At 33.1% G+C, this 18,753-nt stretch overlaps 1 pseudogene; it reads left to right on the forward strand.

Moving 5' to 3' along the window:
- Positions 1–871, forward strand: LOC149575748 (uncharacterized; annotated as a pseudogene).
- Positions 872–18,753: the final 17,882 nt, after the last annotated feature.

Here is an 18,753-nt window from a genome sequence, read left to right on the forward strand (position 1 = left end):
ATGCCACAGGATATAAAAGATTATGGCAAAGAACCAATGATTGATATCATGATGAAATATCACAAACTCCAAAACAATAAGCAAGTATATCAGAGGACAAAACAGTGATATAATACAAGAACGACTATTTTATGGGCAAAAAAGGACACTAAGAGCATATACAATCATTATCTATATCAAAGTAGCAATATTTGGCATATAAAATAGGGAAAGAAAAGATGATAGCAGCAAAGAAAATAAATGGTGCCATGTCTTCAAGATAAAATACAAGGGCATGCCGAGAGATTACCATTATATGCCAATTATGAAAAAGTGAAATGCATATGTTTTTATCACATCAATGTTGATTCTGTAAGTTAACTCTGAATATGATAGATTAAAGTTAACATTGAAATATGTGGCAGTCTGAATATTCCCAACTGGCTACTCCCTGAACTAATTACTGTTGGCAAACCGTCACCTTTTTTCAAATAAATGAATTGATCATGCATTGTCAAAGATTCTTTTGGTTATGGAAATGTTGTAAAGCTTATGACGACTTCTCAGATATAAAGTCATGCATTTCAATTTTGCATTTCTTGATCATTAATGTTGCTAAGGTTAATCTTGATGTGGAGCCCTTTCTCGAGAGCTACAACAATTGGGATTCCCAAAAGAACATGTTGATTCCTTATGCAAATCCTTTAAGAACATAGGAACATGATGCAAGAAAAGTTTCTTGAGCAGAGCATACGATTGCTTGCATCAAGCATTGATAGATGGTAAACATATATTGGGAAACAAAAGGTCGGTTCTTGTACATTTCAAGAACAATGAAGTCATAAAAAGAGATGAAAATTCCTTCAATGGGACAAATTTCAGATATTGCTGAAAGAGAATAAAGATTGCAAGTATAGAGATGATGGCTGCTATGAACAAAGTTGTCTCGTATCAAGAAGAAAGCATTCTTTTCCTTTCATTTTGATATCTTTTCATAATAGTTTTTCTTTTGCAAGACCAACCTGTAAGAGCCATGGAATGTGAAGATGGAGCCATGAGAAGCATAATGCCTACGGCTATTATATCAAGAGTATAGGCTGTGAGGGGAATTGATTATTTGTAAGAGAGGTTCTGATTTAGCTAGCCATATAACTCATAGCTACAAGGTGTCATAGTTGCAAGGTATTTCATATGCTCATTAATACAAACTCTACATAGAAACAAGCTACTGTTGAAGATTCCTAAAAATAAAAAACAAAAAAACATGGTTGAAACTCATCAATGGATCAGTCACAGTTTTGTCAATCTGGAGGGAAAGTCATAGTTTAGATGAGACTATAGTTGATTGCATTCACTGTCTACTCTAGAGGATAAAATAAACCAATTCATGAGGAAAGTATCGTGGATCAAAGGTGATGCAGGTCAACTGAAGTAGATACCTGTAAGCAACAGTGTAAGGTTTACAGTTGAAGGCTATGAGATATTACATGCTTGGGTTAAGTAAAGCACCCACAACAAATACTAGTTCAAAGAATATCTAAAAGCCATGTTTCCTTATTCTAGAAATACAATGACAAAATTTTAATAGAGAACACATCAATGCCAAAGAGAAAGTAAACAGAGTTTCCTAATTTGCAATTCTGTGGATAAGAAGCAAAATCCAATGGCATCAATTTTGACCCATTTAAGGTTAGTCTGATGCAACCGACACATTAATGCAAGCCAAAGATTGAATGTATGGTGCAGTTCCTGAGAAACCTGACCTGAGTTTTGTGTCACAATGCGGGATCACATTTAGAATTCACTAAGAAAAAGATCAAATCCATATGCAGTAGTGAGCACAATACAACAAAATATAATTGGAGTATACATAGTGAATACCCGAGCTGGTTCAAGCATAAGTAACCCATTCGAGTTTGTTAAAGGAAATGACTTGTGAATTCTTACATAGGAAAAACTTGCTGTTTCAAACTTCAAAAAACATCAAATGTATCAAAGAGACAGCAGTCAACAATTTCAACCATAAAATAAAAACCAGATCAAAAGTATTCCTTTTAGTGGAACCATCAAAAAAAAGAAAAGTAAAGTGTTGTTGTAATCTACAAAAACCCATCTGGGTATTTGCAAAAATGACAACTTCAATACCTCCTCATGGTACTTTCTTCATAGCAGCATCAAACATGGAGCCCAAACAGCAGATTCAAAATGAACAAGCCAGAAAACCCGTGTGCAGTAGCTAATCCATTCAAAAATGCAACTGGAATGACTAAAATGTTATGCATATCAATATAGTAAACAGAGCTTTACCTCAAGCATATAAGAATGGTGGCCATCAATTTACCCAGAAGATCTCCTTCACCGTTAAGATCATGCGAAGAACCAACAAAGTCTTAACAAAACTTCCACAAACTCTCATTAATTTCCTCTCCACAATTTGAAGCCTCCAAAAAGCAAATGAAAATGAAAATAACAACATTTAGGGTATTCTAACTATTCATGCCTTTTTCATATTTTATGTCTCTTTGAAGTTTGCAGACAAAGTCATGGGATTTTTTATCCCTTTTCTTATTTCACAATGAAATAAATGTGGGAAGGTTATATGAATATCTTATATTTTGCATAAAATTCATTTTTGTAAAGAAATAATATTATAATGATGTGTTATCATTTAATATTATTTCTTAGTAAAAATGCAAAAAATATAAAAGGCTCATTGTTTTTGTTTGCATAGTTATTTTTTTGTAAAGAGGAAAATATTCAATGATGTAATTATAAATCATTAATATTTTTCCTTTATATTATTAATGCAAAAAATGAGTCATTATATTCCTATGTAATGGTCTTTAAGTCAGAAGTCAATTGGGAAACATATGGAGAGAATATAGGGGGTCGAATTTGACTTTGCCAAGTCAGTTTGGAGGTCTTTATGACCAGTTTGAGCATTTTATTGACAGTGGAAGATGAGTCATTGGGTTCTTTATGAGATAATGGAGTTTTCCCAGGGGTAGGACTTCATTATGTGAGTTATTAAGTCCTCTTTTTGGGGCTTTTATTCTGCATATGACCCAAGGATTTGGGCATTGTACTTATTGGAGTTTGTTAACTCATTTTAGAAGAGTTCTGATTTTATGATAGAGTTTTTGAGACCTCTTTCTGAGTCCTAAACTTTATTACAGGGTCTATAATTCAACATTTTGGAGATATAATACCAGTGACAGTAGTGTGATCATGCTTTGTGGAGTTAATGGTTAAGCCTTTTCCTTTTTGCAAATTCTATGTGCATCTTTGAATGATTTGATGGGTTAACTTGTGAATGTTTCATTATTCTTTGTCTTTCTATCTCATTCTAGCACCTTTTTGTAGAAAAGTAAGCTTTCTTGCAGGTTATGATATGTATTTATAGGTGAAATTAATTAAAGTGAGGTCTTAGTTTATCCTCCTTTTGTAGTTTCAGTACTGAAACCTTATCATAAATCATTTGTGCAAGCCTTTACAGGAAGTTGTGCTTTATGTGTATTTCATATAGCTATATAATCCTCTCTGTTACATGTTTGTTACATCTTCATAATTGTTTTGGTGTATCACCTCTTTAGTTTAAACTTTAGGTTTTAAGTTTGTTTTTAGCAACTTCTTACCTTTTCCTTGCAAGTTTTCATTGAGTTTTTAGAGATTTTCACTGAAGGATCCAATAGGAGCCGGCCTAGAATCCGGAGGTTTCATTTCATTGGCCAGTCTCACATAATGAAATGACTCCCATGTTAAGTAAGGGTTACTGAACGTTTTCAATTCAGCAAAGGGTGCAAATCCTAAAACTTAACAGGTAAGAAAGGTAGGTGTAAGCTCATGATGTGAAAGATCCCTGATGGATCTCTGTTGCTAATCTGCTGTAGCTTAATTATATATTTTTTTCTTTTTAATTTTTTTTTTCCTATTTATTAAAGTTTTCTTACAGAACTAGATGGAAATGCAGAAGAGTTTGTTTGTTTTTGCGTTTTTGATGATTATTCAACATAGAAATGAGAAGGAGCAAATGATATGAAAAGAGTCTGAAAATAAATAACAATATGTAGCAAAATCAGAATTGATACAAATCGTACCAGGCAGATCTCTGAATTATAGAGCCAAATAAAGGATCCAGTACATTTTCCCTAACAATGATGCCAAACTGGCTGATGGAAAAAGGACTATGAACATGCAAACGTCTGATGCTGATTATCCGACTCTATATTTCAAAGTGCTGCAAATGGCAGCTACTGTTGCAAGGCTCACTTTCCCATGTACCAATAATCATGCCCAGCTAAACAATACTGCAGACCCAAGCTGAAATGGCGTCCTCCTCCCCTGATAACAGCTGATACCACTGAAAATTCCAAGACCAAATACTGTTGAGGGTTACGTCCCAGCCAGTAAATACCCTGGGGTTTGCGTCCTAGAATAAAATCGCCCAAGCAGAGAAAATTTGTAAACAAGTTTAAAATGCATAATATGAATGAGGAATGGCGCCTCCATCTCCTTATAACCCCTTCCAAAGCAAATCGAACCCTAAAGTGACTCCAAAAGGCGTTGGGTTACAAAAGTGATTTAAGTCTTATTTTAAAGTGGCAATGTTACTAAAAATGACCCTTTTTCTCCATAGACATAAATCTGTTCATTGAATCGCCCTGAGACCAAAGAGAAAGATTTAGAAAAGTTCAAGATCTTTCCAACGAGCTATCACACCAAGGGGTACGCATCCAGATGAGGTCAAAATTCCCCTTATTACTCCAAAATGGCTATTAACTTAGCCTTATTTAATTATTAAACTCTAACTTAGGAAATATTAAAAATATAACCCAAATAGCTACAAAATGCCCAACTAACATTACAAACCATAAAATTATCATGTCACCTGTCTGTGACTGAAGTCGAAAATCAAGGATCCACTGGCAGTCTCATCCCTAAAATCTAGGGATGCTCCTAAATTTTAGGAAATAAGCTCTATCCCTCTGAAACTGAACCCACAGAGCAAACTCATGGAAACCCAACCCTGTGCATGATCATACCTCCTAAAAAGTAGGAATGAACCCCATAAATATAGGAACTATCTCCTAAAAGCAAGGAACGTCTCCCAACTGATCACTAACCGCCAGAACACCAAGTCCCCAACACTGAATAACCATACTGGGTCTCTATCCAACCTTGTCAGCCTACAAGACCCCATAATAAGCTGACTCACATGTCTCTGCTAGACTGAGCTAGAGTGGGGACATGACATGATGATATCTTTTATTTTTCTACTAAAATATTCCAATATCCTACCAAACTTTATTTTGTCACTTTTTTCATAACCATGAAGTGAGAACAACCCGCTTAACACCCATAAGTAGATACGAGAATCTTTTACATGGATATTATCCATGACATAGATAGAACCTTTTGCTAGTCATCATGAGGAAAAAGAGGAAAATCATACCATATGGTAGAAAGTGTCAATCCTTGCTTTTACATAAGAAAAAATTTACATTGGTAGTCAGTATCATAGTTATACTCATCTGATTCATAAGGAACACCCCCAAATAATTCATTATGGATGTCGTGATAATTCAGATTAAGGTCATCCCACAAATAGAGATATTTTGCAGTTCAGTGTTGTAGTTTGGTGTTGCTTTGATGGGAACAATTTTTGAAAGCCTTTGAATTTGATTGTTTCATTGACTAGGAAAACAAAACCTTCTAGCTGAATTTCTTTCTTCGGAAAGTTGTCAAACTGAAGAAAAGAAGTGTTATATGGTCATGGAATCTCACATTCATAATAGTTATGCTAATATGAAGGATAATGAACTCAATGTAGTTCGAGAATAAAGAACATACTTCTTATTTTACTTTCAAAAAAATTCTTTTGGACAAGGGATTTATGCGCGTTGAGCCACCTTCTCAACTAAAAGGCCAATTTTATTGTGATCCATGCCTTGAAGAATTAATAGGCCTTAATTGGCTAGAACCTTGGAATTTAACTTTTATGATCCCTAATAATCCCAAGTTTTTTGAAATGGTTTTTCCAAACTATTTTTGGATTTACGATGATATTTTGGTATAGATTTTAAGACTTTTGCATGCACCAACTATGAATCGGGACTTCTCAAGAACACAATATCTTGGAAAATATTGGTGTCTTTAATTTTCTGATCTACAAGGACATGATGATTTCAATTGCCATATTGTTGATGAATATGGTCCTTAAGGAAAATTTCTCACTAAATCATTATATGAATCAATACCTTTTAGTATGAAGCATCGTATTCCCACTTGGGTACAAACATTGCATTATCTTCATAAGATCTGGTTGTATAATGCTAATCATTTTGATGGAGAACATGTACAATAGCAACACCAAACTACATAATATCTCTATTGGTGGGATGACCTTAATCCTAATTATAATGACATCCATAATGAATTATTAGCGGGTGTTCCCTATGACTTAGATAAGTATAACTATGATACTGACTAACAACGTACATCTTTTGCTCATGTAAAAGAAAGGATTAACATTGTCTACCATATAGTATGATATTCTTCCTTGCCATTACAATGGTTAGAACAAGGGTATGTCTATGTCATGGATATTATCCATGTAAAAGATCCTTTTATCCATGTATGAGTGTTAAGTAGGTCATTCTCACTTCAAAATTATGAAAAAAGTGACAAAATAAAGTCTAGTATGATATTGGAATATTATAGATGTCATCATTAGCTTACACCTACCTTTTTTACCTTGACCATTTATCCTTATCCATTTGCCACTTGTCATAATTCTCTCACATCTTATCCTATCTTATCCTTTCACAAGATATATTTTGTCCTTATCTTATTCTTTCCACAAGATATCTTTTTTTTCCTTATTCTTATCCTATCCATATATTATCAATCTCATTGGCTCTTCAAATTTCATATACATATCTCATATCCTCTAGGCCCTTCATGTGACCTCTATAAATACATCCTTGTAAGCTCATTTAAGGACATCAATTTTTTGAGTCTTGGGTGTCTTAAGAATCTTGAGTGTCTCGGAGTCTTGTGTCTAAATTTTGTAGTGACTTAAACTTTGTGTATGCTCTCTACACATGCACTTCGTGCGATCATCCTTGCAGATCAAAAACAAAGTTTAGAGTTCAAAAGTGTAAATTTGAAAGTCTACTATGTTGTTTATTCCAATTTATCCATGTGTCTATAAGGCTTTATATTTAATGTACCCATTTTGGTATCAGATCAAGGTTAGCTCTTTGTAAAGCCATATTTATAATATAAATCTCTAGTTCATTTTGTTTCCCAATCTCTCATCTTGTTATATTGGTTATGAATGTCTTTAGAATATCCTTTCTTGTCGTTAATTCCTTTATAAGTCCCGTTTTGAGCTATGATAGGCATTTTTCAGGAAAATTTTTGAATTTTAGCTTATTGGATCGTTATCATGGATAAATTGTAAGAGACTAGACAAGTTGAGAAGAATTTCAGCAATGAGTGAAATGAACAAGTGAATTTCAATGACCACCTTGCTCAAACTGATAATACTTTTTCTCATACATGCTCTTCAAATGGTTCATCTTCTACATCTTCAATGCATTAAATAGATAGAAATCCAAATAGTTGATTTAAAGTTCCTAGTAAGAGTATGAGTGAAATTTATGTTGATGTCAAAGGTTTAAAAGGAATTACTCATTATCAATCTAAAAATTTATGTAAGGTAGTTTGAACACCCCACCAACGGATCCAAAATAATTAACCTAAAGTTTTAACTAAGTTTGCTAAACATTTTTTTTTTTTAAACAAGAAAGAATAGCATACACATCACACACATAGTAGTGGAAGAAATAACATACAATCAACTATAAGAATACATAACAGTTTACATTCCTTAAGGATCCCATGACATAGAATTACATTTAAATCTAATTAACACTAAGTCTAACAACTACCACATCCACATGAAAGAATAATAGAAAGTCCAAAGTCCATAATATACATTTGTTTTGAATGCATCTCGAAAAATTAATTCGGAATGCTCAATCATCCACTATACATGTCACAGGGTATGAAAGGCTAAAAGAATATACATGTGTAGAAAATAGAAATACATCATCCTCTTCAGATCCATGATACAAAGTACAATAACAATAAATGAAACCATCCACCATACATGATACATCCATCCATCATAAAAGATATAAACATCCAACATGAAATACAACCATCCATCATAAAACACAACTAACTAAGCGCATGGTTCCTCCCAACCATCAATAGCATCATTAGACCATTGTGGGCCCTAGTCGTCCCCCATGCGTAACATCCCAAGTCACCGATAAGATCGTCAGTACTATAGTAATAGGGAGGTCACTACCAAAACATACTACAACATACACATAAAGAAATCTAACATGCTAATCATCAATATAAGGAAATGCATTATTAAATAACATCACCTAATCATGATAAACAAGCATCCTAAGAAGCTCCAGCCATGGTGACTATGGATGGATCTCAATGGTAAGAGTAAAAAACACTACCACCCGACCACGTGGAAACTAAATGGCCCACTCCCACCGCGTTGAGGAGATAGTTTCAAGTCCCAAATAGGATATCAAATCACATAACACAAATACTCTCTAAGTCCAAAGAATCCTAAAAGTATTCTAACTCAAGGGTTCCAACATAGATCGACATCCAAACCCAGAGGCACACATGACACGTAGGAAACCTACTATGTAAGCAAGCAAGTATCATCGCATAAATCATGTAGAAGTTACCCTGATAGTTTCCCTAGGACTCTAGGGTCCCTAGTGATCTCCACGTGGCCCCTAGTATCCTCTCGTACTGACAAGGCATACTACAGAATGCAAGGTCACAACTTAGTGTTCTCTCTACTCCCATCCTAGTCTATACTAGCACTCGAGGCATGGGCGAGAACATACAATTATCTTATTAGGTTCATTTTAATCCCCATTTAGTGTAATGTTTTCACTTATTAAAACAACTTACAATGAGTTACCCTGGCGACCACTTAGGGCCTTGGCCCCCATTGCAAGCCACTTTCTGATACTACTAGTAGGTAACCTACCTTAGGCTCATAAAAGCACAAATCTGAAGAATCATAATATATCACCTCAGTCCTATACAAGTGACTAGAAAGCATCAAAGATAATCCACAATAATCACATCAGTTCTCAACGAGCAACTGAAAGGCATCAAATGAGAAATCACAATATCCATTGGTTCTCAATGAGCATTCGGAAAGTATCCCAATAATACTAATCAAAGGCTCCAAAATGGTCAAGTCAAACATGTCACAACATGACATCATCAAGAACATAGCAAAAACTTCAGTCCCATCAAGGCAACTGGAAAGTAAATCAAATATAACTGATCGAGGACTCAAAAATGATTAAGTCAGATATCTCATAAACATACACCTCAACTTCACACAAGAAGATTGGAAAGCAATTACAAACAATAAATACAAACTCGTCATAGAGCATACCATCACATTACCATGGTTGGGTTTTAAAGAAATCGAGATCAAAACAACATAGCATCACAATCACACAACCCCCGAGCCTTTGGTAACAACCTAAATTGGTCAAGCTAAATCAACCCGAAACCTCAAACACAAAAAGCATACAGATACAAAGTGTAAGTTTTCATGTTTTGGCTTTTTTGAAATCACATAGTAAGTTAAATGTAGGGTTTCAGTTTTCATTTTAGAAAATGATTCAAGTAAAAGATTTTCAATTTACCCTTCCAGTTAACCCGTTCATCTCTTCGAATAAAATATAAAAATTACCCTCCTATTATAATTTAAATCAATTTCCAAAATAATTAGGTGATAATTATATATATATATATTTAAATTATTGATTTAAAGTAAAATAATTTGCAATCTTATTACGAATCATGATTATTGATACTTAAATAAATACCCTTTTTATTAAATATCTTTCATTATTAAATAAATAAATTAAGTTAAATATGATTAGATAAAAAATAATTATATTTTAAATAATTATTAAATTTGTATAATAAAATTTATTTGTAAAAAAAAAAATTCAAACTAATAACAAGTATTAATTAAAATTTTACTTATAATCATTATTATCTAATAACAAAATTAATTTAGAATCCTTATTAATAAATATTAAAATATCATAATAATTTTCCATTAAATTAAATCATTAATTTAATCTTTTAATTAGACTTAATTAATAGAAAATTCACCCAAGCCTCATAAAACAACATACTAAAACCCATCAAAGAAAAACACATACAAAAATCAAACTAAAGGGTTATAATCATGAATTAATGTCATTCAACGCATTCAGTAGGTACTCAACTTGGATACTTGTCTTGATTTTCAATTAGGACAAATGACTTAAAGGTTTAGGATTTAGACTTTAGAATTTGTCTCCCCTCTCTTACCATTGAGATAATGCAATAGGGTATGCTCATCCTGGCAATTCAAGGAAGTCGATACCTAGTACCTGCAAACTGCATAGAATTCACGCATGTACAAACACAATATTCTAAGCTAAATAGACAATGGCAGGAAGTGGTGCATTGTGTAGGTTCCAACTAGCAGGTGACTACGACTCCCTTCCTTAACCACATCAAAAATGCCATACATAAAGAAAACAAACACACACACCATACACATGCAGTATGGGGTAAGTATCCATAAGAAAACACATAATAAACCATCTAACTAAACATCATCAGTAACTAAAAAATGTTGTAATAATCATCATGCACACATGAAATATAGAGTACCAAGTAATCTTATCATATAATCAACTGAATGTAAAACAATATCTAATAATCTCAAAGTAATGCTACTAATCATCAACATAAAACTGGCCTAAAAGAGTTTCGTAATAATAGCAAAAATGCAAACTAGGGGCAGGCACTACATAGTTGAACTGTCAAGTGTTGAAGAGGCTCTAACATGTCCAACTTGGAAAGATGCAATGATTGAAGAATGTCAATCTATATTAAAAAATGATGTTTGAGATGTTGTACTTAGACCTAAGGACAAATTAGTTGTCTCCTAAAAATGGTTATTCAAAATCAAACATGCACTAGGTGGTAGTATCAAAAAACACAAATCTAGATTTATCGCTAGGGGATTTTCTCAAAAGGTTGGAATTGATTATGAAGAGACATTTTCTCTTGTTTCCCGATATACCTCTATAAGATACATGAAATGTATGTAAAAACTACTTTCTTGAATGGTGTAATTGATGAAGAGGTATATCTAGAACAACCAGAAGGTTTTATCACTCATGAAAAAAAATCCTATGTGTGTAAATTAAAAAGGGCTCTCTACAACCTTAAGTAAGCCCTCAGAGCATGGTACGAAAGGATTGACAGTTATCTCACCAAACTAGGATACTCAAAAAATCAAATTGATCCTAATATACACTTAAATATCATATGGTGAGATGCTAATTCTTGTTCTATATGTTTATGACCTATTGATAACAAGGGAAGATTATCTTATTGTAAAATGTACACAAGATCTAGCATGTGAATTTGATATGAATTATTTGGGTATTTTGCACTATTTTATGGGTCTAGAAGTATGGTGAAAGGAGAATTACATTTTCCTAAATCAAGGAAAACACACTATTGACATCTTGACCAAATTTGGAATGGATTGCAAACCATTATCCACATCGATAGAAACAAATCTTCATAAGCTTAAAAGTGATCCATTTTAGTCTAAACCTACAGATCCTACATACTACTAACATATAATCAGATCTCTAATGTAATTGGTGAATATCCACCCTGATATTTGTTATGCAACAAATGCATTATGTCAATTCATGTATGAACCTAAGAAGATTCATCTCATGGTAGCCAAGAACATTTTGAGGTACTTGTGTGGTACCATTGGGCTTGGTCTAAAATATGACAATGTTGAAATTCAACTTTAGAGATATTTAGATTCTAACTAGACTAAAAGTTTCATCAATCATAAAAGTACTAAAGGATGTTGTTTTAGTCTCAGATCTACTATGATATATTGGTTTAGCAGGATGTAGTTAAAAGTCTCTCAGATTTCCACTGAATCCAAATATATAGCCACCTCTATGGGAGCTCGAGATGAAGAATGAGTAAGAAATTTATTGTTCGAGCTATTTGGAAAGTCCTTGAATCTCACAGTTATACACTGTGACAATAAAAGTTACCTTAAACTATCTATACATCCAATTTTCCATAATAGATCCAAGAATATAGAGATTCCCTATCACTACATCAGAGATATGGTAGATAAGGATGTCACCAAATTGGTATATGTTAGCATCAAAGAGCAGAATGCTGACATACTTACTAAACCCCTTGTAAAATTGAAAGTGGAGTACTTTAGAGGTAAACTTGGTATGACTAAGATGTAATTGTAATTCTGAGATTAAGTCTCAATCATGTTTAAATTTAATATATATTCATTTATATTTTAAATGTTAAAAGAGTTACAATATTGCATATGTGAATTATGTCATAAAAGGTGATGATCTTTCATTTGAATATATGTGAGGTCACTATTGAAAGGTGATGATATTAACAATAGTTTGACCTATTATAATGATAGACTTTATTAAGTTGTTGTCTTGGAATAAGTCGAAGTTCATGATAACAAATTATATTATGATAAACTACATTAAGTTGATGTCCTAGAATGTGGTGGAAATTATAATACTATGATTATGTTCTTGAGTTCGTGCTCTATTATCATGGAAGACTACAATAAATCGTTGTCTTGAATTACGTTGGAAGTCATGATAATTAACATATCACAATGGACTACATTAATTTGATGCCATGTAATAAGTCGGAGATCATGATACTTGTGATGTTGGAGAATACCTTATTGTTCCTAAGATCAAGGTTGTTATTTGATAGACTTCATTTATTGCTTTCCTAGAGTGCCAGAGATCAGATAACTCATATCTTACTAAGATGTACAGTATTATCTTGATAGGAATTACAAATTTAATGCATGCAAACATATCAAGAGAATATCTCTATGATGTTGAGATACTTGTAATGATTCAATCCTCTTTTGCTAAGAGGGAGTGTTAAGGATATAGCTTCATTCAGATTAAAGCGTACAGTATATTATAATTAAATTCATATATCTATATATGAGTATGATTGAATGCAAACCATATACATACACACACACACTCTCTCTCTCTCTACTCATATCTACCTAAGGCAGATCCATGTTATTTCCTATATCCTTACCTGTTATATGTCTATCGAGACGTATATTAAATGAATCATAGTTGATGTGATATTGACAACATTACATATACTCAGTGACATATATTAGTCACAATAGTGAAGAACATCAATACACTTGCCCTGTGACTTAAAAAAAATGCTCGACACCTTATATTAGTTTGGTTGTTAAAGTTGTCGATGATAATTATTAGTTATGATCACATACGATCACAACCTATGTGGCATAGGCACATAGGGGTCATGACCCTATATAGGAATAACCATTCAAATGAATAACCACAAACTACTGTGGGGAAATAATCAACTAACAACATGTTGAGTGCCTAGAGAAAATATTATTATGAATCATAATCTCTTGGAATATATATACTTGCTAAGTATTATCAAATTATTTAAAGATTATAGATTACATTCATAGTACCATTTAAGATAGACTTCCATTGAGATAAGTAAAGGATAAAGAATACATTCAAGTTTGAATGTTGAAGAATAAATCTATTGTACTTCTATTTGTTGATAAAGGTAAAATAAAAATTAATCTCTATCTATGATCCTATATTCCTTTAGAATCCATGCCCACTCAAGGCTTAACATATCCACTTAACAACACCACTGTCACTTCACAACAAACTTTTACTATCTCTTCCATTTGACTATAAGAATTGCCTAATCTTATTTTAGATTTCATTGAGTTAGAAATCATGTGATTAATATTGTATCAAAAAACCTAATAGCTCTTGAATAACTATACTAAGAAATAGTTTAAATTGTAAGAATAGAGATCATGACAAATTTGAAACCTACAAATTAAGAGAGGTATTTCTTATTCCATTGACAAACCTTTTTATTATTATTTTTCTCAATCCAATCCCACATCTCTTTTAGAAGGATTACGAGAAAAGAGTGCCCAAATACCTAGCAATTGTTGGGCCCACCCAACTAAAATACAAACTTTTCCAACTACCCACATTGTTTGTTTTAGCCTTGAGGGTTTTGGCTCTAGATGTTTCAAAAAAGAGAACAAATTCAGCTTGGCCCTAATTTTAAACCTTGTATCATCTTGTTTGAAGACTTTTCAATTTTTTTTTTTGTTGTGACAAATTCTACATATATTTTTCTCTTGCAACTAAATTTAACTATTTGTCATATCAAAATGATCAAAAGGTACATCAAAACATCAAAGAACTAGAGGAAAGCACTAAAATATTTGCTAAGCTAAAATATGTGAAAACGCAGAATACAACTCTCACAAATATTATTGGACTTTTAATTACAAACTAATATGTAAAACTTCAATGCATAACTCCTAAAAATTATTGAAACTTTAAAAATCAATTCTCAATTAGCTACTTGAAATGACAAAACTTCAAAATACCTTACCTCCCCTTTACAAAAACAATCAATGATTCAATTTCCTTCCTATTCATTTTTTCTTTTTCTTTTTTTTTCCTTGAATTAATTGATTTACTTAAGTTGTTGTCCTTACACAAGAATTAACTATAAATTTATTTTATATTTGGTGGAAAAGTAGACAACTTATATTATTAATGTAATCAGATTTCTACAATCCATTCGAATGTCATATGTAAGCTTCAGGATTTGATTGTGTTAAAGTTTTTAGCATCAACGTTTCAGATCACACTCTATGATCCATCACCAAGATGAAAGAGAGTGCCAAAGATGAAAATGTAAGTGGCAAACTTAAGCCAAGCCCAAAATATATAACTTGCTAAGGGTTGGGGAAGGCACACAAAACAAGGAGGGGGACAAGGAAAGCACAAATAAGCAACTTTCAAGAAGAAAATAAAAAATAAAAAAGAACAAATAAGCAACCTACAAGAAGAAAATAAAAAATAAACCAAAGTACAGTGTAAAAAATAAAAGATAACAAGATAAATAATATAATAATAACTATGTATATATGATGACATAAGTGTGTCTAATATATATATATATACACACAAACAATTCAAGAAAATCAATAAAATGAAAAATCACCCTTCCAACAGGGATCAAGTCAGCTTGAGGGCATATGCACCGAGTTGTGGTGCCAAAAAGGTGACAAGGAAATTTTTTTTTCCTATTTTAAAAAGCGCGTCATTTTCATCAGCATTTTCTTCTACTCCTACAGCGAGCAGCGCGTACGCGAGTTGAAGACTCAACATTTGCACCACCATTTGCCAAAATGCCTCCTCGTCGACGAAATCCAAGACCACAAGCGCACCCACGACGATGCCGTAAGTGATATAAACCTAACTTTTCATTGTTTGATATATTTTTCATATTGTTTTGTAAGTTTTTTATATTCTTTTGTAGGGTTTTTACAAATTTCATTTAGATTTGTTTATTTATTTGAATTTCAATTGATTTTTTATCAGGAAATGTTCATAATCAACCAAAAAATCCACAAGAACATCAAAACCCTCAAGAACTCCAAAACCAAAACCCTCCTCAAGAAGAAGAACAAATTCCACAACCCGAACCAATTGTAAGACCTCCACTAGGCACACAAGAAAATATAAGAAATGAAATAGAGAGAGGCAAAACTGAATTAGAAGGAATCATTGCTCGGTTGAAAGAATCCAGACAAACCAATCCAATGAGGGCTCAATTGGCATCATCCCTCAAATCCATTAACACTCAGATAGCCTCAGTTAGTGGTCAGTTAGATATTTGGCAGGCTAAGAGGGATGAACAAAAAAGATTTTATGCAAATAAATTGTCATATGAAGATGTTAGAAAAAAGGAAATACCAAAAGGTAGTATATGTGCATTATTTAGAAAACCCGGTGAGCAAAATACTATTAGAGAGGGTACTAAATGATTCCCCATCCATTGGTGCATACATGATGCTATTAGAAATAATTTTTGGGATAGATGGTGAATGGTTTTTGATGCCCCTCCTTGCAACAATCACGAGGTCCCCATGTATTTTTTGAAGAAATTATATTATGAGTTTGTCCTTGGGGAGATCCCCAATTATTTTGATATGTTAGACTCCCAGGGTAGAGGTGGGGGTCATCATTTGAGAGGCCAGGAGCACATCATGACCCTAATGTAGTTAGGGCAGCCATGGTCCATCCACAGCGCGAGCATGTGATTATTCCTTCAGTTGTGAAGGAACATGTAGAGGCCAGCACTCTAGGGACCATTAATGCTTTGACGCAGACCCTCATCCATTCCACGAGCCCATTAGTTGAGGGGGAGCCTTCTATACATCGTGGTCACATGTGCACTTCATGCGGATCCCTATGCACATTTGGCACTCATGTCAGAGATGGTGCAGATGATGGGCTTGTCACCGATCAGTTCCTGAACGAGACATTTGGCATTGACACACAGCTAAATTACTAATTTGATCACATTTCATACGTATAGTGAATGATTAATTAATTAGGATTTATTGACATTGTTCAAAATTTAGGGTCAAAGTGTTCCTAGGCCTAGCAGCGATCCTCCAGGCCCATTTTTTGTCCCTTCGACGAGTCCTGAGGTATGTATCAATTTAATCATTTTAATTAATACATATATTTATTATGTAATCATATTAAGGATTGACCAAAAAAAATATGCACGTGCATCAGTTCTCCACAGGACCCTCAACCTTTACCACAGACGCAGAGCAGAGACATCATACGAGCTTCACACAGGTACAATTGTTTCATGTTAATTTAATTCATTTGATTATATTTATTCCATGTTTCATGTTAGATTAACGTGTATTGTATGACATGCAGCTCATGATGTCGGACACACCTCCTCATCTGCGACAGTCTATTGATAGTGGAGTGGCCGCAGCTGTGGCTAGCTCACAGCCACTGACGGAGGTATGAAAGAATTTTCTTCATTTTAGTTTTTGTTTATAATAGTTAATCTCAAAATTTCTAATGTTATTTATAAGTGATTATATTTATTGAATTGTTGTAGGGTCTTGTCACGCCGGATCGTCCACGAGCATTTGAGGTGGACTTACAGAGTGACTATTTGTTGGCGGTAAGAAAATAATTGATTTTGTGAGTACATATATTTGATTTCAATGTATAATAAATATTGATTCATATCTACTTTCTTTGTATCAGTTGGACCTGGAGAAGAGCCTCAACTAGAGGTCAAGTGAGCATGTCAGGAGGGCCCTGTCATCTCCACTGTCTCCCTCCACACGACGGCAGAGGACGTCGAGAGACTTGTTTCCTTCCCCTCGTGGGAAGGAAAAGATGTAGTTGAGATATTTGATACATATATATAGAGACTTGTTTCCTTCACCATGTATATATATATATAGGCATCTGAGAGACATATTCGATACACATTTGATGTACATATGACATTCTATATTTGATGTATGACATTACTGGTTAATATATGATATGTTTGTTCATATACAACATTATTGGTTATCATAATATATTATGTGTTTGTTAATGTATATGACATTATTGGTTATCATTTTATATTATATGTTTGTTCATGTATGACGTTAAATTAGATATGTTCGTGTATGACATTAAATTAGATATGTGCATGTATGAAATTAAATTCAATTGCTAGAGAGTTGCCATTATGTCTACCAACTAGTAGATGTTCTTTTTTGCTTTATTAGTATTTCTCAAAAACTACAAAGAAGTTGTTTCTGGTGAATAGTTGTAAACAATTGTGATCATCGACTTCATGTACTCATGGCTTTGGCTGCGAACACTTGTAACTTTGGCTATAAGCATCCATGGCTTTGGCTATGTGCACTAGTGGCTTTGGCTGTGAGCATTTATGGCTTTGGTTGTAGGCACAATATAGCCTTGGTTGTAGGTTGTCTTTCTTGCTGCATGTCGAAGTTACCTTCAAGAATATCATTAGTCTAAGATCATTACAATTAAAATACTATGACATAATACCTTGGAAATAATAGTCTTTAACCCATTACTTTATTTGTTAAAACATCATGTAGTATCTACTGTAGTCCTTCTACTCAAATATGTTTTCAAAAATACTTAGTATGGCAAAGAAATGTCTATGGAAAGCTTGTCAAATAGGATATTGAAGAACTAAATGTGGATAGTCATTAGTAACCATCAATAAGAACACAGACATCTTTCTCAAGCAAGCCATATGACATTAGCAAGTAATTTATAAATTTCCTTTTCAAATAACTAGAAGATGCTATGAATCTTACTACAGAGTTAATCATGAACTCATTATTCCATCCAAGAAGCATATATCACCCTAAGCCAATTAACCGACAGGATAAAAATTAATTCAATTTCAACAAAATTTTGAGTATAACAAGCATCTTAGGGATTCTTACAAGAATTAACACAATGTTCACAAGAACATTACAAGTTCTTGTAATGCTATTTCACATATTGTAATCATATTCAGTTTTGAATGGCCATTTGTGTTACAAGCATAAATGTTCTTTAAGGTCTTTTAATTCTAGACATGAATTTTATTATGAAGCTTTTTCATGAAAACCCACTCAATGCATATATTGTTGTTCCA

Source organism: Cupressus sempervirens, chromosome 2, assembly GCF_028749045.1.
Source record: "Cupressus sempervirens isolate cs-2001-9-10 chromosome 2, ASM2874904v1, whole genome shotgun sequence".
In the NCBI taxonomy this organism is placed as follows: Eukaryota; Viridiplantae; Streptophyta; class Pinopsida; order Cupressales; family Cupressaceae; genus Cupressus; species Cupressus sempervirens.